Source organism: Phocoena phocoena, chromosome X (genome assembly GCF_963924675.1).
Source record: "Phocoena phocoena chromosome X, mPhoPho1.1, whole genome shotgun sequence".
Taxonomy (NCBI): Eukaryota; Metazoa; Chordata; class Mammalia; order Artiodactyla; family Phocoenidae; genus Phocoena; species Phocoena phocoena.
The window spans coordinates 124,199,612-124,220,693 of NC_089240.1; positions in this window are offsets into that span (position 1 = coordinate 124,199,612).

Below are 21,082 nucleotides of genomic sequence, written 5' to 3' on the forward strand. Positions count from 1 at the left end.
AAGCTACGATAGGTGACCTTGAGCCCAAGGGAAACCACCTGTGCATCTTCCTAACCAACCTGGGTAAAGCCAAGGCTATAAACTTGTTCCATTAATCCCTTGGGTCCTGTCAGGAACTAAACAGTATTTAACATCTAGTGAAAAGAAGTATTTGTGGCCGGGTTTAGAACAAGTGTCATTAATTGGCTAAGTAAGAGGGTCCCACTTACTGATATTGGCAGTAAGGGTAGCTTGCACAGTCTTCTAAATTAAAATTCCTAAGGGCCATTGAGTTAGAGCCTTAGAGAGGAGAAATCCACCAAGGTAACCTAGGAGTACTGGACATAGGTAATTGGCCACAAACCCGGCAATTGGATTGATTTTTTTTTAATTAATTTATTTAATTTAGTTAGTTTTGGCTGCATTGGGTCATCGTTGCTGCGCACGGGCTTTTCTCTAGTTGTGGCGAGCGGGGGCTACTCTTTGTTGTGGTGCGCGGGCCTCTCACTGCGGTGGCTTCTTTTGTTGTGGAGCACGGGCTCTAGGCACACGGGCTTCAGTAGTTGTGGCTCACGGGCTCTAAAGTGCAGGCTCGGTAGCCGTGGCACACGGGCTTAGTTGCTCCGTGGCATGTGGGACCTTCCCGGACCAGAGCTCGAACCCATGTCCCCTGCATTGGCAGGCAGATTCTTAACCACTGCGCCACCAGGGAAGCCCTGGATTGATTTTTGAAACTTGTAAATGAATGAACCCAAGGAAGAAATACATTTGGTTCGTAAGCAAAAGCACGAGCAATTGTCAAATTGGTATACAGGCCTGGTCCAGCATCTTAGATCACCTGTCTTCTTGTCCTGGTCTGGTAGTTGAAGTAGGGTGTCAGAAATAGGAGTTGTATTCCATTCAGGAGAGGACACCTGATATGCGTAGCTATAAAGAGTTCTTTACCTGATGTCTTTTCCGATATGCGTAATATCCTCGTTGCAGGTCATGGGGCATCTGATCTTCATCCAAGGTCAGATTATTGTGATAAGCTTCAGAAACAAACTTTAGAATAATGTAACATAGCGACATGGAACCATCTGAGAAGTGACTCTTAGGCAGTAAATACAAAAAACCTCAAAGACAACAACATCAGAACTTAATGTCCACTGAAGTATAATTTTTTCTCTCTAAAATTACCTTAATGTCTGTGAAATATCATCAAATTATGAATAATTTATTTGCAAAATAAGTCTAGTTTCAATAAACTTGGCCTGCTTATTTACATAAATGTAATTGATAGTACAGACTCTTTTAAGTTGGCTGTGCTGGAACTTTTATGAAGAATATCAAATTAAACTTTTGAAAGGCCTCTTAAAGCCTGGAAAGCCACACCAAGGGTTTGCCATCAGATTCTGCCTGTGATAGCTATAGATCTGAGTGGATTCCTTTCTTCTTGTGGTCCTCCAAATATCTCCAGATTCCTGTACCTGCCAGGAGTCATCCTTTCTTATTTACCTGATAAGGCTGCTGGGAACCTAAGAGTTTCCAATTTCTGGAGGGATCAGGTAGAGAGAAAAGATAAATGTTTCAATTCTACTTACAAATGTATAGTTTACCAAATTGCTGTTAAGTCATAATGCGCTTGAGGGAAAGGGTTTCCTTATATCTGGAAAACACAGATTAAACACCAGTAATATTTCATACAAAATATATATATATATAACCATATTCATCAGTTCACTCAGTCCTATGTGACTAAACCTTGATCTGAATCTTCTGTTAACAGTTTCATGAAGCCATCATGTTTTCCATTAGAATTCTTTAATTTCTTACCCAGTTCAGCAGTATGATTTGAAAGTTATCAGAAACGTGTACTTTATCAAAAAGTCTTTTCTGTGAATCTTCTTGAAGATGAGGCAGTTTTTGCAAAAGCATCATAATACAATAAGTGTCTATAAATGACAAAAGACTTAAAAAGGCAAAGTCAACGATCTGATTACAACGCAATCGACAAAAAAACTTGGTTATTGTGGTGGCATACAACATTTTAAGATAAGAACTAGAATTATGACTGATAACATTTTACCAGGATATATTCCACTTTTAGAACTTTTTATAATTTCTAGAACGTTTATATTAATGACATTTACCCATACAATATTACCTAACGTTTATTACCACTCATTTGACAATGCTTCCCATGTATTTTAACACACCAAATAAACCTAATTAGTTTGATATATCTGTTCGATAAGGAGAGAAAATAATTCTCTTGAGGTGTTCCAGGGGCCTTTTGGAAAACCTCAAAGTTAGCTAGAGGTCAAATGAACTTCAACTAGAATTTATCTTTGGGAAGTTTGTGAAAAAATATCACAGAGATTTCAAAACACTTGGTCAAATAGGACCATAGGTCACAGTGGAACAATATTTATTCACTTAACCAAAGTGACAATAAAAGATTTCAAAAGCAAATTCAGAAGGTTATAACTGACTACTTAAAAGGTAAAGAAACTTTACAGTCTATTATCAAAAGCAGATTAATATTCTAAGAAAACTTTGTCCCCTTAACAGAGATAAAACCAAATTCAGGTTTTGTACCACTATGCCTTTAATATTAAAATTCATTTACTCAATTAAATTTATTCTAATCTTAGTCCTGACCACACATAGAATTCCTTTCTAAAGATTCTTTTTTTCTCACAAACCTTTTACAACTTTATATATCCATATTAATTTGTTCCTTATTTTCTTTCCTATTTAGAAATAACCAGCTTTAGGACAAAATTACTTTCTTTTCCCGTAGCAAAATACATTTCCATTCATTATATTTACCTTCTTTTTTCCTTGCATACAATGATGTTTTCCTTATTGATTTTTAGTAGTTTTAATTATATATTTTAACTAGAATTCTTAACCTTAAAAAACCCTTAGTTTGTAGCAAAAACTAAGAAGCAAGTAATTATGAACTGCTTGTCATACCAGCATTTCCTGATTGGCAAACTTATGAACATATTCTATAACCTAATTTGTTTCCTCAATGGGGTATAAGACATGGCCAATGAACCCAAATATCTTTAGTTTTTCTCTAATAAGACAAAAGTACGTAGGACTTCCCTGGTGGTCCAGTGGTAAAGAATCTGCCTTACAATGCAGGGGACACGGCTTCTATTCCTGGTCAGGGAACTAAGATCCCGCATGCTGCGGGGCAACTAAGCCTGCGTGCCGCAACTGCTGAGCTCGCGCGCCTCAACCATAGCCCGCGTACCACAGACTACAGAGCCCACGTCCCCTGGAGTTTGTGCGCCACAACTAGAGAAGAGAAAACCCACACACCACAAGTAGAGAGAGAAGCCAGCTAATCATAAGAGAAATGGTCTTACAAGTTAAAGGAGGGAATTAAGGAAGCTATTTTGAAAAATGAGTTTTGCAGAGAAAGACAAATGTCATATGCTATCACTTATATGTGGAATCTAAAAAAAAAATGATACAAATGAACTTATTTACAAAACAGAAGTAGACTCACAGACACAGAAAACAAACTTACAGTTACCAAAGGGGAAAGTGAGGAGAGGGAGGGATAAATTAGGAGTATGGGATTAAGGGGTACACACTACTGTATATAAAATAGACAAACAAGGACCTGCTGTAGAGCACAGGGAACTCTATGCAGTATCTTATAACAACATATAATGGAAAAGAATCTGAAAAAGAACACACACACACACACACACACACACACACACACACACACACATATATATAAAACTGAATCACTTTGCTGTACACTTGAAACTAACACAACATTGTAAATTAACTAGACTTCAACTGAAAAGAAAAAAAGATGGCCTAGATAAGAGTTCCTGGAGAAGACCACGTATAACATTTGCATCTTAAAGGCATAGGAGGAGAAGTGCAATTTCCTCCTAGGAGCACTTTTGTTCCCTTAAGACCAGAATTTTTCTACTTGCAAGCCTCTTAATATAAATAGGGGAGGTTTGGGGAGTGGTAAAAGGATCGGCAGGCTTTGGATTGTTTCTGGAGCCACACCTACGGTCTTGTAAGACTAGAGTTGTAAAACAAGGACAGCCGTTTTAATTCCTCAAAAAATTGGGTGACTATGTAAATGATATCAAAAGACTGACATACCCATTCACCTATGTTGGAATGTTTTTCTTTCTCTTATTTAGCTTAGGGGAGAAGGCCCCCTCAAAAGTCCCATCAGGCTCTGAATATCAGCTGTGGTCAGTTTAGTCAGACTGGTGGCCTCCCATCTTGATAATCCATTTACAGAAACCTGTGAGGATCCTCCCTGGCTTTAAGAAGTTCTTTAACTCTGGCCCTCAGTTTGACCTTGACCTGAAGAGGATCAGCTAGAGCCTCAGGTGGTCCCATTTCTAAAGGTAAGCATTCATAGTCTCTTCAGAGTAGAAAGGCAATTCACACAGAGGATTATTAGAATGAGTATGGGAATAAAGGAGGACAGAGGGAAGCGGTAGTTATTTCAGTCTTAAAGGTGTTTTTGTTTGTTTGTTTTAGGTACCTTTTAATATTTATTTATTTAGGCTGCCCCGGGTCTTAGTTGCAGCACACGGGCACACGGGATCATTGTGTGGCATGCGGATTAGTTGCGGCATGCATGTGGAGAAAAATTTTATGTTTAAATTTATCTTGTCTTGCCATAGAAAATAAATTTTATTTCAACGGGACACACGCACACACAAGCTCTCACTGGAAATCCACTTATGGGTTCGCTCCAGTACTTAGGAATGTTTTATTGTTCTCAGGCTGGAGCCCCTGAACAGCTCCCATCTCCACAGAGAGCACCCCGACCTTCAGACATCCTCCGTGGGTTACCACACAGCTTTAGAGAGGGTCACCCCTACCCAGGGGGCTACAGTGTTTGCCCACAGCTCACATCACAAACTCGGGTCCAGTTGAGAATAAATCGTGGGGCGTAGGTCGGGGGCTTCAGCAGGACCTCCAGACAGGCTTCAGCTCTCCCCTCCTAGGCCCTTCAACAGCTCCCCGCTGGAGTGAAGGGCTCAGGCACATGCCTCCACCTTCCAGGTGATCCAATGGATACTTATTGGAAAGAGACACAAGCCTACTTACAGACATATGCACATCCCCAAAGGACACATACAGATTCTCCAGACGGGGTTGTCTAAATCCTTATTAAGGAAGAGAAACGTTTCCTGACTCCGCAGCGATCAGCCCAGCTGACCCAGGATGGCTGTGGAGGTAGCATTTACTCTATTATGCAGACCTGGGTCAGTCCCCCCTTTTAGTGCTTTCAGGGCTTTGCCCAGGCGGCCTGTAGGTGCATAAGAAATGGAAGCCATTACCGGGCTGCTTACCTCTTAATGGCGGCCACTTAGCTACACAAACACCTGGCAGAAGCTTTAAAAGGAGAAGGGTTTCCTTTGTCTTGCCTTTTTGAGTGCGGGGACTTGGCTGGGCAGGGTGCTCAGCTGTGATCTCAGTGAGCCCAGGGGGCTCCAAAGTGAGGAGCCAGTGTCTTGTAGCCTACGTAACTGCCTCAGGTGGAGATGCTGATGCGAGAACCTATAAAGTGATCTGAGTGATGATTTAACATCTGTGTTTGCCTCAGACAAGATACTCCGCGTTTGTCCCCATATCCTAGTGCCTGGCACATAGTAAGTGCTTAATGAATATTTAGTCAATGAATGAGTCTCCAGAAGTGTGAGTAGGTGATCATACTTACAAGTGATGAAGGAATTCGGAGAGCTGAGGTGACAGGGTTGGTGGTGGAGGGTACAAAATGAGCAGATAGGAGAGTTCACTAAGTGTTAAGGACCAGGCAATAAAGAGCTCGAGCTAGGAGGTGAATTTGTATTGGATTCGTCTTGCCAGTTACTTTTGGTCCAGGTGGGGAGTTCAAGTCTAGAAGCCCAGGGCTGGAATGCAGACAGAATCTCAGCACCATGAAGTGGCAACTTTCCCAGGGAACAGACAAATGCAGGGGGAAATGGGTGAGTTCCAGAGGCCCGAGCAATCACCCCAATGGGGAAACAGTCCTGGAGAACATGGAGCTGGATACTGCTGGTGATCAGAGCAGCTGGTGGGAAGCTGATCCGCAGGCCCAGATGAACTCATCAACAGAAATCACCAATTCACACACCCGGGATATGGATCCTAAGCACAGAAGCATGGGATCTGAGTAGCAGGCCCAGAGCTAGCAGCAACACTTGAGTTAGTATCATTGTGAGACAGAGGCTGTGCATCCTGTCTAAGGCCAGCAGTAGGCAACAAGTGTCGGCAGGATAGAGCACCCAAGTGGAAACTGGCTTGGCTGTGGCTACGTTTACAAACTGAGGGCAGGGAGCCAGGCAGTTCCTGACAGCAGAGGATGATGGGATTAAAGAGGGCACCAGGGAACTTCCCTGGTGGTGCAGTGGTTGAGAATCCGCCTGCCAATGCAGGGGACACGGGTTCGAGCCCTGGGCCGGGAAGATCCCACATGCCGCGGAGCAACTAAGCCCGTGCGCCACAACTACCGAGCCTGCGCTTTAGAGCCCGCGAGCCACAACTACTGAGCCCGCGTGCTGCAAGTAGCTCCACAACAAGAGAAGCCACCGCAATGAGACGCCCACGCACCGCACCGAAGAGTAGCCCCCGCTCGCTGCAACTAGAGAAAGCCCGCGTGCAGCAACAAAGACCCAACACAGCCAAAAGCAAACAAACAAAAAATAAATAAATTTATTTTTCTTAAAAAGAGCCCCTGAATTTTTCTGACCCCCCTGGGTGTGGTCCCTTTATTCCTTATTACTAACTGGGTAATGTATGAATACCTTTTTATGTTCATTTATATAAGATTCTGACTTACTGTTACTTCTCTGAAGTCTAGTCAAGACCAATGTGTTCTAAGAAGCCTTTCTGACCCTGACCCCATTCTGATGTTTTCATGTGTATCCTTGGAACTTCTAATTCTATTCTTTTTCTGGGGGTGGGGTGGGGGTGGAGGGTTCCCATTGCTATGACCTCAATTACTGTCACTTTGTAAACTTTCTAGAATTTCATTTATGCTCATTGCAAGCTTTCAAGGACAGGGTCTATCTCCCCAGTAAACCTCATCATCAGGTCATTCGTTCAAAGCATGTGTTGAGTACTTATTCTCTACTAGATGTTGCTTAATGTACAGATTAACTGGTTTCAGGAGGAGAAGGTGCTGCGACCAGCACAGAAAGTATATTTATTGTCAGATACCTTTAAAAAAAAAATGAAAGAGGAGCGTAGTTAATACTGTGAATGCTGATTAAACAACCAAACTCAGTCCAATTTTATTTTAGGACTAATGGTTGGTCTAGCCTAACTGGATTGGCCTTTTGCCAGCTCTTTTTGCACAACCTCAAATGTAGACCTCTGATACCTGTTCCCCGACGGGGAATTTAGCTGTTCTTGCTAAAGGTCATCACTACTGCAGGCTGCTGTAGTTTATTGCTCCTAACCTGGGAGAATTCCCTTTAACGGGTTCAATTTTCATAAAGTCTTTTCTGCTCTTTGGAGCAGCCGTTATTTAGTGCCCGCAATTAATTGAGGGAGCTAAATTTTCATACATAGTTAACTACACCTTCAATCGGTATTTGGTGCCTAGAAAATAAGTCCCCAACGGACATTTGCCCCAACAAGTCATGCTGCACCGAAAATTGGTGCCTGTTCGCCGACTGTTTCTCCTTCAAATGTCCAAGTTCAGCAACGATAGCAGTAGGCCAGATGGAGAGTGTTTCCAAGAAAAAGGGCACTCAGTGCCACTCCAGGGTATCCGAAAGAGAGATGGAAGTGACTTTAACTTCCTCCAGGTAGATGAGTCAATGGTTATAATATCCACTCTTCAACCCATGCTAAATGAGTGAGGGTCCCCAAGAAGCTATCCATTTTTTCCCCAATGGGTTGTAACTGTTTGGTAGAAGCAGTTACTCAACCGAGTGGCTGACAAGTCCTCACCAATTATGGATTGTCCAGATATGGCAGCTCACCCTCTGTACTCCTTCAAACCCCTGGGAAGAAGTATTTTTTAAATGTTCACACAGATTTCCGACCGAGATGGCCACTGTGGGGAAGGGACCGCGTCCTGGCTGGGAAGTCAAGAGCTCTGGTCTCTGGATTCAGCTCTGCCACTGGCTCCATGTGTGGGCTTGGGTATGGCCCTTCCCCAAATCCTGTCTCTGTTTCTCCAACTCCAGGACACCGATCTTTGCCAGCCATCGCTACGCACTGCGAGAGAATTGAAAACAGGCCCACACAACGAATGCTCATAGCTGCATTATTCATAATAGTCCAAAAATGGAACCAACCCAAATGTCCATAAGCTGACAAATAGATAAACAAAACACAGTATGTCCACACAACGGAATATTATTCAGCCAAAAAGAAGAATGGAGTACTGATACATGTGACAACATGGATGAGGTTTGAATACATCATGCAAATTGAAAGAAGCCAGGTGCAAGAGGCCGCACATTATATGATTCCATTTACATGAAATGCCCAGCAGGGGCAAATTCATAGAGACAGAACTGGAGGAAGGGGAATGGGGAGCGACTGCATTCTTGAAAGTCAAAGAATCACCAGAGTAACTTGTTGGAAATAGGGATTCCAGTCCCCTCCCTTATAGATCTGGCGATGAGAACGTCAGGAGTGGTACTGGATAGGCTATATTTTTAACAAATGGCCAGGTAACTCTAGTTACCAGATGAGTTTGTAAAGCACTGTAGTAATGACTTTTTCCTGAGGCTTCTTCCAGGTCTCTACTACTTGACTTCTTTACTATTCGAATGACTCATTTGGTTACCATGTGCCATGAACTATGAACTTAAATTACTGCACCAGACACCCATCCCACGCACCCCGCACGCCCTGCCCAGGAGGTAGAGGTGGGTGGTGTCGACAGTGTTCGTCCTAGCGGAACTTACATCTAGTTCTTTGAGAACACGGGATGTTCTAAATGTCTTTTATATTTTAACTCATGTTCTATCAAACAAGAAAACAAACTACTATAAAGAAGGAGCCCAGGGCTTCCCTGGTGGCGCAGTGGTTGAGAGTCCGCCTGCCGATGCAGGGGACACGGGTTCGTGCCCCGGTCCGGGAAGATCCCACGTGCCGTGGAACGGCTGGGCCCGTGAGCCATGGCCGCTGAGCCTGCGCGTCCGGAGCCTGTGCTCCACAATGGGAGAGGCCACAGCAGTGAGAGGCCCGCGTACCGCAAAAAAAAAAAAAAAAAAAGAAAGAGCCCAGCACATCTACTTAATAAAATCTTTTTTGGGTAAAAAAAAAAAAAAGATGCAGGATATCACAATGTGGCTTTCAACCAAATTACCCTCCTTAGGTCTAGTCCCGCCAAGGCCATGGCCAGTTTTCACAATCCCTTTGGTTAAATTAATAATTGAGGGACTCGCTGGTCTTAATATGGAAGACTCCACACTGAGACATCATTTCTGAGGCAGCTCTAGTCCCTGGCCACACAGAAGGCTGAATACATTCGAGGATTGGGGGAAAGCCTTCCCAACTGCCTAGTGGGAGGGGGTCTCATAGCAGATGCCTCTCTTGGCGCTTGGAAGGAACTGCTTCTCACACTATCAGTTGCTGTCACAAAGCCTTGAAAATCCTGAGGTTGGCCTTGAGAAAGAAATGAAACCATTACACAATGGTGAGATGGAAATTTCAGAAAGGGTGCCCTGCTATTAATATTTAAGGTTTGGAGGCACATTGCCTGAAGTGATGCTGAATGTTTCAAATGCAAACATATACTCAATCAAGAATATGCACTAAGTAAATTTTTACAATTGAATTGAGGAAAAAGAAAAGACAGCAGAAGGCTTACAATAGGGAGGGGGCCACCCAAAGAGTTCACAGAGTTTCAGAATTCCTGGCCAATTCTGGTGCCTATCTTCTCTGCATCTCCGGAGCTCCAGCAGTCTTCAAAGGGGCTCTACGTAGTTAGAGGAGTGAGGTTACAGGAGGAGGAGAGAATGATGCAACCAAACCATTCACTTATCCTGCAAAAATATTCCTGCTTTGGATAGAGCTATCGAAGACCATCCTTCCTTTAACTAAAATGCTGGGGGGCTCATGAAGGTCTTCAGGTCCAATCCCCCCTGCCTCTTGACAGAACTAGGCAGGGCAAACTGGAGCAGGAAACCCCATCTAGGGACTTCTAGCATCTGGCTGGCTGTGCAGAGACCCGCCCTTATTTCTCTCCCCTCCCCTCTTCTCCGTCTGTTCCCCTTTCCTTCTTCCTTTTTCTTTCGGTCCCTGATCTAGGGAGCAAGGAACCAGAGATGAGTTAGCCTTGGTCGTTGCCCACAGGGAGCTTTGCTGTCTGTGGACGGATACAGACAGCAGACAAATGAATACCAGGCAAAATGATGCCTGTTTAACAGCCACGTGGAGAGGAGCCTGGACCTTTATGCATTTGTATGAGCCTTTCCAGGAATGTAAGATACAAATGAAACTGACTTGCTGGTTTCCACTGGGGACTCCTGGTCCATCTTTTTTCCTTCTTGCTCTACTCTTTTGCCAGTTAGTTGCAGCAAACATCCTAGGAAGTATTGTTTGTGGGAGATTTATTACATATTTCAAACTAAATGCAGTCAGTGGAGGATAATGGAAAGTTTGTTTCATTTAAGGAGCAGGGGAGTGTTTATTTTATTTTATTTTAACATCTTTACTGGAGTATAATTGCTTTATAATGGTGTGTTAGTCTCTGCTTTATAACAAAGTGAATTAGCTATACGTATACATATATCCCCATATCTCCTCCCTCTTGTGTCTCCCTCCCTCCCACCCTCCCTATCCCACCCCCTCTAGGTGGTCACAAAGCACCAAGCTGATCTCCCTGTGCTATGCGGCTGCTTCCCACTAGCTATCTGTTTTACGTTTGGTAGTGTATATATGTCCATGCCACCCTCTCACTTTGTCCAAGCTTACCCTTCCACCTCCCTGTGTCCTCAAGTCCATTCTATACGTCTGTGTCTTTATTCCTGTCCTGCCCATAGGTTCTTCAGAACCACTTTTTAAAAATATATTCCATATATATGTGTTAGCATATGGTATTTGTTTTTCTCTTTCTGACTTACTTCACTCTGTATGACAGACTCTAGGTCCACCCACCTCACCTCACTACAAATAACTCAATTTCGTTTCTTTTTATGGCTGAGTAATATTCCATTGTATATATGTGCCACATCTTCTTTATCCATTCATCTGTCGACGGACACTTAGGTTGCTTCCATGTCCTGGCCATTGTAAATAGAGCTGCAATGAACATTGTGGTACATGACGCTTTTTTAATTATGGTTTTCTCAGGGTATATTCCCAGTAGTGGGATTGCTGGGTCATATGGTAGTTCTATTTGTAGTTTTATAAGGAACATCTATACTGTTCTCCACAGTGGCTGTATCAATTTACATTCCCACCAACAGTGCAAGAGGGTTCCCTTTTCTCTACACCCTCTCCAGCATTTATAGAGTCTAGATTTTTTGATGATGGCCATTCTGACTGGTGTGAGGTGATACCTCATTGTAGTTTTGATTTGCATCTCTCTAATGATTAGTGATGTTGAACATCCTTTCATGTGTTTGTTGGCAATCTGTATATCTTCTTTGGAGAAATGTCTATTTAGGTATTCTGCCCATTTTTGGATTGGGTTGTTTGGTTTTTTGATATTGAGCTGCATGAGCTACTTGTAAATTTTGGAGATTAGTCCTTTGTCAGTTGCTTCATTTGCAAATATTTTCTCCCATTCTGAGGGTTGTCTTCTCGTCTTCTTTATTGTTTCCTTTACTGTTCAAAATCTTTGAAGTTTCATTAGGTCCCATTAGTTTATTTTTGTTTTTATTTCCATTTCTCTAGGAGGTGGGTCAAAAAGGATCTTGCTGTGATTTATGTCATAGAGTGTTCTGCCTATGTTCGCCTCTAAGAGTTTTATAGTGTCTGGCCTTATATTTAGGTCTTTAATCCATTTTGAGTTTATTTTTGTGCATGGTGTTAGGGAGTGTTCTAATTTCATTCTTTTACATGAAGCTGTCCAGTTTGCCCAGCACCACTTTTTTTTTTTGTGGTATGCGGGCCTCTCACTGTTGTGGCCTCTCCCATTGTAGAGCACAGGCTCCGGACGCGCAGGCTCAGCGGCCATGGCTCACGGGCCCAGCCACTCGGGGGCATGTGGGATCTTCCCGGACCGGGGCACAAACACGTGTCCCCTGCGTAGGCAGGCAGACTTTCAACCACTGTGCCACCAGGGAAGCCCCAAGCACCACTTATTGAAGACACTGTATTTTCTCCATTGTATTTTATCGCCTCCTTTATCAAAAATAAGGTGACCTTGGGCTTCCCTGGTGGCGCAGTAGTTGAGAGTCTGCATGCCAATGCTGGGGACACGGGTTCATGCCCCGGTCCGGGAAGATCCCACATGCCACAGAGCGGCTGGGCCCGTGAGCCATGGCCGCTGAGCCTGCGTATGCGGAGCCTGTGCTCCGCAATGGAAGAGGCCACAACAGTGAGCGGTCTGTGTACGACAAAAAAAAAAATAATAATAATAAGGTGACCTTATGTGTGTGGGTTTATCTCTGGGCTTTCCATCCTCTTCCATTGATCTATATTTCTGTTTTTGTGCCAGGACCATACTGTCTTGATTACTGTAGCTTTGTAGTATAGTCTGAAGTTTGGGAGCCTGATTCCTCTAGCACCATTTTTCGTTCTCAAGATTGCTTTGGCTATTCGGGGTCTTTTGTGTTTCCATACAAATTGTGAAATTTTTTGTTCTAGTTCTGTGAAAAATGTCATTGGTAGATCGATAGGGATTGCATGGAATCTGTAGATTGCTTTGGGTAGTAGAGTCATTTTCACAATGTTGATTCTTCCAATCCGAGAACATGGTATGTCTCTCCAACTGTTTGCATCATCTTTAATTTCTTTCATCCGTGTCTTGTAGTTTTCTGCATACAGGTCTTTTGTCTCCTTAGGTAGGTTTATTCCTAGGTATTTTATTCTTTTTGTTGCAGTGGTAAATGGGAGTGTTTCCTTAACTTCCCTTTCAGATTTTTCATCATTAGTGTATAGGAATGTAAGAGATTTTTGTGTATTAATTTTGTATCCTGCTACTTTACCAAATTAATGGATTAGCTCTAGTAGTTTTCTGGTAGCATCTTTAGGATTCTCTATGTACAGTATCATGTCATCTGCAAACAGTGACAGTTTTACTTCTTCTTTTCCAATTTGGATTCCTTTTATTGCTTTTTCTTCTGTGATTGCTGTGGCTAAAACTTCCAAAACTATGTTGAATACTAGTGGTGAGCGTGGACAACCTTGTCTTGTTCCTGATCTTAGAGGAAATGTTTTCAGTTTTTCACCATTGAGAATGATGTTGGCCGTGGGTTTGTCATATATGGCCTTTATTATGTTGAGGTAAGTTCCTTCTGTGCCTAGCTTCTGGAGAGTTTTTATCGTAAACAGGTGTTGAATTTTGTCAGAAGCTTTTTCTGCATCTATTGAGATGATCATATGTTTTTTCTCCTTCAGTTAATATGGTGTATCACATTGATTGATATGCGTATATTGAAGAATCCTAGCATTCCTGAGATAAACCTCACTTGATCATGGTGTGTGATCCTTTTAATGTGCTGTTGGATTTTGTTTACAAGTATTTTGTTGAGGAGTTTTGCATCTATGTTCATCAGTAATATTGGCCTGTAGTTTTCTTTCTTTCTGACATCTTTGTCTGGTTTTGGTATCAGGGTGATAGTGGCCTTGTAGAATGAGTTTGGATGTGTTCTTCCCTCTGCTATATTTTGGAAGAGTTTGAGAAGGACAGGTGTTAGCTCTTTTCTAAATGTTTGATAGAATTCGCCTGTGAAGCCATCTGGCCCTGGGCTTTGGTTTGTTGGAAGATTTTTAATCACATTTGCAATTTCAGTGCTTGTGATTGGTCTGTTTATATTTTCTATTCCTGGTTCAGGCTCGGAAGGTTGTGTTTTTCTAAGAGTTTGTCCATTTCTTCCAGGTTGTCCATTTTATTGGCATATAGATGCTTGTAGTAATCTCTCATGATCCTTTGTATTTCTGCAGTGTCAGTTGTTACTTCTCCTTTTTCATTTCTAATTCTATTGATTTGAGTCTTCTCCCTTTTGTTTCTTGATGAGTCTGGCTAATGGTTTATCCATTTTGTTTATCTTCTCAAAGGACCAGCTTTTAGTTTTATTGATCTTTGCTATTGTTTCCTTCATTTCTTTTTCATTTATTTCTGATTTGATCTTTATGATTTCTTTCCTTCTGCTAACTTTGGGGTTTTTAAAATTCTTCTTTCTCTAATTGCTTTAGGTGCAAGGTTAGGTTGTTTATTTGAGATGTTTCTTGTTTATTGAAGTAGGATTGTATTGCTATAAACTTCCCTCTTAGAACTGCTTTTGCTGTATCCCATAGGTTTTGGGTTGTCATGTTTTCATTGTCATTTGTTTCTAGGTAATTTTTTTTTACATCTTTATTAGAGTAGTATTGCTTTACAATGGTGTGTTAGTCTCTGCTTTATAACAAAGTGAATCAGTTATACATATACATATTTTCCCATATCTCTTCCCTCTTGTGTCTCCCTCCCTCCCACCCTCCCTATCCCACCCCTCCAGGTGGTCACAAAGCATCGAGCTGATCTCCCTGTGCTATGTGGCTGCTTCCCACTAGCTATCTACCTTACATTTAGTAGTGTATATATGTACATGCCTCTCTCTTGCTTTGTCACAGCTTACCCTTCTGCCTCCCCATATCCTCAAGTCCATTCTCTATTAGGTCTGTGTCTTTATTCCTGTCTTACCCTCTAGGTATTTTTTGATTTCCTCAGTGATCTCTTGGTTATTTAGTAGTGCATTGTTTAGCCTCCATGTATTTGTAGTTTTTACAGATTTTTTCCTGTAATTTATATCTAGTCTCGTAGTATTGTGGTTGGAAAAGATACTTGATATGATTTCAATTTTCTTAAATTTACCAAGGCTTGATTTGTGACCCAAGATATGGTCTATCCTGGAGAATGTTCCATGAGCAGTTGAGAAGAAAGTGTATTCTGTTGTTTTTGGATAGAATGTCCTTTAAATATCAATTAAATCCATCTTGTTTAAAGTATCATTTAAAGCTTGTGTTTCCTTTTTTATTTTCATTTTGGATGATCTGTCCATTGGTGAAAGTGGGGTGTTAAAATCTCCTACTATTTTTGTGTTACTGTCAATTTCCCCTTTTATGGCTGTTAACATTTGCCTTCTGTATTGAGGTGCTACTATGTTGGGTGCATAAATATTTACAATTGTTATATCTATTTCTTGGCTTGATCCCTTGATCATTATGTAGTGTCCTTCTTTGTCTCTTCTAATAGTCTTTATTTTAAAGTCTATTTTGTCTGATACGAGAATTGCTACTCCAGCATTCTTTTCATTTCCATTTGTATGGAATATCTTTTTCCATCCTTTCCCTTTCAGTCTGTATGTGTCTCTAGGTGTGACATGGGCCTCTTGTAGACAGCATATATATGGGTCTTGTTTTTGTATCCATTCAGCCAGTCTGTGTCTTTTGGTTGGAGCATTTAATCCTTTTACATTTAAGGTTATTATCAATATGTATGCTCCTATTACCATTTTCTTAATTATTTTGGGTTTGTTTTTGTAGGTCTTTTCCTTCTCTTGTGTTTCCTGCCTAGAGAGGTTCCTTTAGCATTTGTTGTAAAGCTGGTTTGGTGGCACTGAATTCTCCTAGTGTTTGCTTGTCTGTAAAGGTTTTAAATTCTCCGTCGAATCTGAATGAGATCCTTGCTGGGTAGAGTAATCTTGATTTTAGGTTTTTCCCTTTCATCTCTTTAAATAAGTCCTGCCACTCCCTTCTGGTTTGCAGAGTTTCTGCTGAATGATCCGCTGTTAACCTTATAGATATTCCCTTGTATGTTATTTGTTCTTTTTCCCTTGCTGCTTTTAATAGTTTTTCTTTGTATGTAATTTTTCATAGTTTGATTAATATGTGTCTTGGCATGTTTCTCCTTGGATTTATCCTGTATGGGACTCTCTGCATTTCCTGGACTTGATTGACTATTTCCTTTCCCATGTTAGGGAAGTTTTCAACTATAATCTCTTCAGATATTTTCTCAGTCCCTTTCTTCTTCTCTTCTTCTTCTGGGACCCTTGTAATTCGAATGTTGGTGCATTTAATGTTGTCCTAGATGTCTCTGAGACTGTTCTCAATTCTTTTCATTGTTTTTTCTTTATTCTGCTCTGCGGTAGTTATTTACACTATTTTATCTTCCAGGTCACTTATCTGTTCTTCTGCCTCAGTTATTCTGCAATTGATTCCTTCTTAGAGAATTTTTAATTTTGTTTATTGTGTTGTTCATCATTGTTTGTTTGCTCTTTAGTTCTTCTATGTCCTTATTAAACGTTTCTTGTATTTTCTCCATTCTATTTCCAAGATTTTGGATCATCTTTACTGTCATTACTCTAAATTCTTTTTCAGGTAGACTGCCTATTTCCTCTTCATTTGTTAGGTCTGGTGGGTTTTTACTTTGCTTCTTCATCTGCTGTGTGTTTCTCTGTCTTCTCATTTTGCTTAATTTACTGTGTTTGGGGTGTCCTTTTCTCAGGCTACAGGTTCGTAGTTCCCGTTGTGTTTGGTGTCTGCCCCAGTGGGTAAGTTTGGTTCAGTGGGTTATGTAGGCTTCCTGGTGGAGGGGACTGGTGCCTGTGTTCTGGTGGATGAGGCTGGATCTTGTCTTTCTGGTGGACAGGACCACGTCTGGTGGTGTGTGTTGGGGTGTCTGTGGACTTATTATGATTTTAGGCAGCCTCTTTGCTAATGGGTTGGGTGGTGTTCCTGTCTTGCTAGTTGTTTGGCATAGGATGTCCAGCACTGTAGCTTGCTGGTCGTTGAGTGGAGCTGGGTCTTAGCGTTGAGATGCAGATCTCTGGGAGAGCTTTTGCTCTTTGATATTACATGGAGCTGGGAGGTCTCTGGTGGTCCAATGTCCTGAACTCGGCTCTGCCACCTCCAAGGCACAGGCCTGACACCCGGACAGAGCACCGAGATCCTGTCAGCCACACAACTCAGAAGAAAAGGGAGAGAAAAGAAAAAGAAAGAGAAAAACCAATAAAATAAAGTTATTAAAATAAAAAAAAATATATTAAAAGTTTAAAAATATTAAAACGTAATAAAAAAAGAAAGAAAGAAGAGAGCGACCAAATGAAAAAACAAATCCACTAATGATAACAAGTGCTAAAAACTATACTAAGAAGAAAAAAAAAAACGGAGAGACAGAGCCCTAGAACAAATGGTAAAAGCGAAGCTATACAGACAAAAATCACACAAAGAAGCATACACATACACACTCACTAAAAGAGAAAAAGGACAATAATATATATATCTTTTGGGACGTCTGAGGTCTTCTGCCAGTGTTCAGTATGTGTTCTGTAGGAGTTGTTCCACATGTAGATGTATTTCTGACATATTTGTGGGGAGGAAGGTGATCTCCACATCTTACTCCTCAGCCATCTTGAAGGTCTCTCCTCTTTATTTTATTTTTTAAGGGAAATACTGTCCTGATTCCCAGAATACCATGAAGTAAGGACACCTGTTTTCTTCATTGGAGGAAATGCTTTTAAAAAGCAAGACCCCTTCTAGTTTTCTGAGGGCTCCTAGGTTCTTGGATGGTTGTGAAATGAATGTTTTCAGGATAGAAATGTGCCTACTAAAAATCATTGAATAACAAGGCATCTCTCTGACTACTGAATACTTGGGCTGTGGACTGTTTGATGTGACATGCTAGAGTTAAGGCCCAGAATCTCTCTTGCAGGATATAACAGTGCTGAGGATTGGTAATTCACACACGGGTATTGTGTCGCACCAGCCAGCACTGAGAAGTCGGGGCCGGGCAATAGGCAACGTTTGAGGGCTTACCTTTAGGGTGACTTAGAGTTCAGACTGATTCATATTTGTTCAGATTTTATCTAATGGAATCCTTGATTGTACAGAATTGGGAAAATTAGACCTGGACAAAGCCTGTAATGTCATCTTCCTGGAATTGAGACTGTTAGATAGGTCCTTTAAGTCTGGTTTAGGTTCATGAAGCACTGCTTGCATATACTTTATTATATTCCTCCTTAGACTAAAATCTGAAGAAATGGTGATACAGTCATGAGCTATTGCAAGTAATCTGATGAGAAAAACAGAGACATATTGCTTATTTCTCACTTTTTTCTCGTGTTACTGAATGCCCTTCCCTCCTCTAGTTGTTTCCTTGTGATTTTGTACCACAGTTTAACACCGCACATGTCCTAATTCTGCAGTACAGTTTGCTGAGTATCTCTAGGCGTGGAGAATAGAGCTGAAATAAAATGTATTTTTAGCCCACGGTTAACTCCTGATTGCCCATGCACAGAGATGCAGTGCTGCAAAGGACATGGGCTTTGGAGGGAGCAGAAGCTGTGTATCAACCCCAGTCCTGCCCTTCAGGTAACACATATTCGTTGAGCAGCTGCCATTTTTCACTCATTCGCTGTGTGAACATGTGTACGATACTTAAGCTTTCGGAAACTTGGTTTCTTCATCTGTAAAATGGAATGATAGCTATCACTCAGTGTGTGCCGGGGGTTGTTCTGAATCATTTACAGATATGAATTCCCTAAATTATAAAAACAACTCTACGCCATAGTTGTAATTATTGTTATTATTCCCATTTTACAGGGGAAGAAATGGAAGCACGAACAAGTTGAGTAACTTGCTCTGTATGTAAATTATTTAATCTTCCTGAGCCTCAGTTTCCTCATCTGTAACATGTGATAATAATAGTGCCAAAATTGTAAGATTATTGTAAGGATTACGTAGGCTAAATAGATAAAGCCACTTAGAACAATGCTTGGCATGGAATAAGTCCACTAGATTTCTGTTTTATTACCTTTAAGGAACTTGTCACTTTCTGAAATCACCTTATTTATGTATTCACTTGTTTATTTTCAGTCCCTCTTACTAGACTGTGGAGTCCCATCAGATCAGGGCCTCTGTCTGGGGTCTTCCCTGTTATATCCCTAATGCCTATAAGAGTGGCTGTACACAGAAGGTAGATACTAACTATTTTATGAATGAATGCATGACCATGTTAATGACGTCTACAATTATCTGTCAAGGAAACGACAAGTTTGCCGCATTTCCATTCAATTCCTCCACCATAACTAGTTCCCACACAGCAGTGACTTGGTTTGCTACACATTTAATGGCTCCTCCATTTAACAAGGAAAGCTTTTCTACTTTTTAACTAAACCGAACCTATATGTTTTCCATTTCTGATTGTACTTGGCCTAGACAATTTATTAATCTAACATAATACACAGCCCAGCACAAATGTATGTTTGAATCACAGCAAGGCTTCCCCAGATTGGAACCTTGAGTCCATGTAATCTGCATGGGCAGGGGAGCATGGAAAAATGATTAGAGATTGGGGTATTTTAGGCACCCAGTCACATTGGGATGTGAGTCCAAAACAAGATCTGGAGATTAATTTGTGACATCAAAGGATAGGGAGTTTGGTCCAGAGGCCCAGATTTGGGGAATGAGTTTGATTAAGGAGTAACCCAGCTGCTGATTGGTGAAGAGACATCTAGGCATTAAACTAAGAATAGGGCCAAAAATGCAGCTGCTGGGATAAACTGGGTTACTCATCAGGGCTCATGTCACTGTCATGCTCAAACTCCTCCAAAGTCCTCCCATCACACTCAGAATAACATCTGAAGTCCTCAACATGGCCTGGGCAGTGTTTCAGAAACTATCCTGAAGATAAGAATCGCCCATAGGTTTTGTTAAAAGTTTTTAATCTCGTGCCAGAAGACAGTATCTCCCCCGTACCACACTGTTGTTTTCTTCTACCAGTCCTTGCGTGACTTAACCTGGTTTCCTTTTTCTTTTTTGATGATTTTAGCTCCTAGCCCACTGCCACTCTGTCTGATACTACTCTTTGTTTAATTATTGGTGATTTCAATACTGACGTGGATGGTCCTTCCAAAACCCTGGCCTCTCAGTTCCTTGACCTCTTCCCTCCTCCACTGACCTGGTTCCATGGTCACACCCTCACTCTTGTCATTGCAAATAACTGCAATCCCTACAACTTCAGTTTCTTGCATCCTGTTCTCTTTCCACCACTTTCTATCTTCGAGACCCATTCCCTCCAACGCCTGATCTCCAACCATCCCTTCAACCACAGCAGACCCTACGACCCATCGATCCTGCAAACTTTTCACTGTCTCTCACCCACCTGATAACGTCTTTCCTCCTGAATTCCATGGTCAAGCATTATAATGGCTTTGTGCAGATATCCTCAATAGCCTTGCTCCCCTCTCACTTTGCTTAGCAAGACCACAACCTACTGTGCAAGTGTAAATGACTAGGACAAACCCCACCAAGATTTTGGCTGGTCTTACTTGAAATTCACAGCCATGGCCCTCAAGTGTATCCTTAATGTTGCTCAGCAGTCGTACACTATTTGTTAGGTCCTTATGCTCTCCCATTGCCCAAGATGACTATTTCATACCTTCTCCTCACTCCCCAAGCTTCAGCAGTCGTACACTATTTGTTAGGTCCTTATGCTCTCCCATTGCCCAAGATGACTATTTCATACCTTCTCCTCACTCCCCAAGCTTCAGCAGTCGTACACTATTTGTTAGGTCCTTATGCTCTCCCATTGCCCAAGATGACTATTTCATACCTTCTCCTCACTCCCCAAGCTTCAGCAGTCGTACACTATTTGTTAGGTCCTTATGCTCTCCCATTGCCCAAGATGACTATTTCATACCTTCTCCTCACTCCCCAAGCTTCCGTCTCTTCCTCTCCATCTTCACTTTCAGCTGATAACCATGCTTCCTCTTCCCTGAGAAAATGGAGCAATGAGACCAGTTTCCGCAGACCTGCACCCCATCCACCTGCTTGTGTTCCCTCCTGTTAAACTCTTTGTGCTAAATCTAATGGTCAAATCTTAGTTCTCATTTTACCTGACCTAGCAACACCTTGTCAACACAGCTCAGTATTCCCTCTGCCTGGAAATGCCTTCTTCACTTAACAGTCAGGATACCAGGCTCTTGGTTTTCCTCCTCGC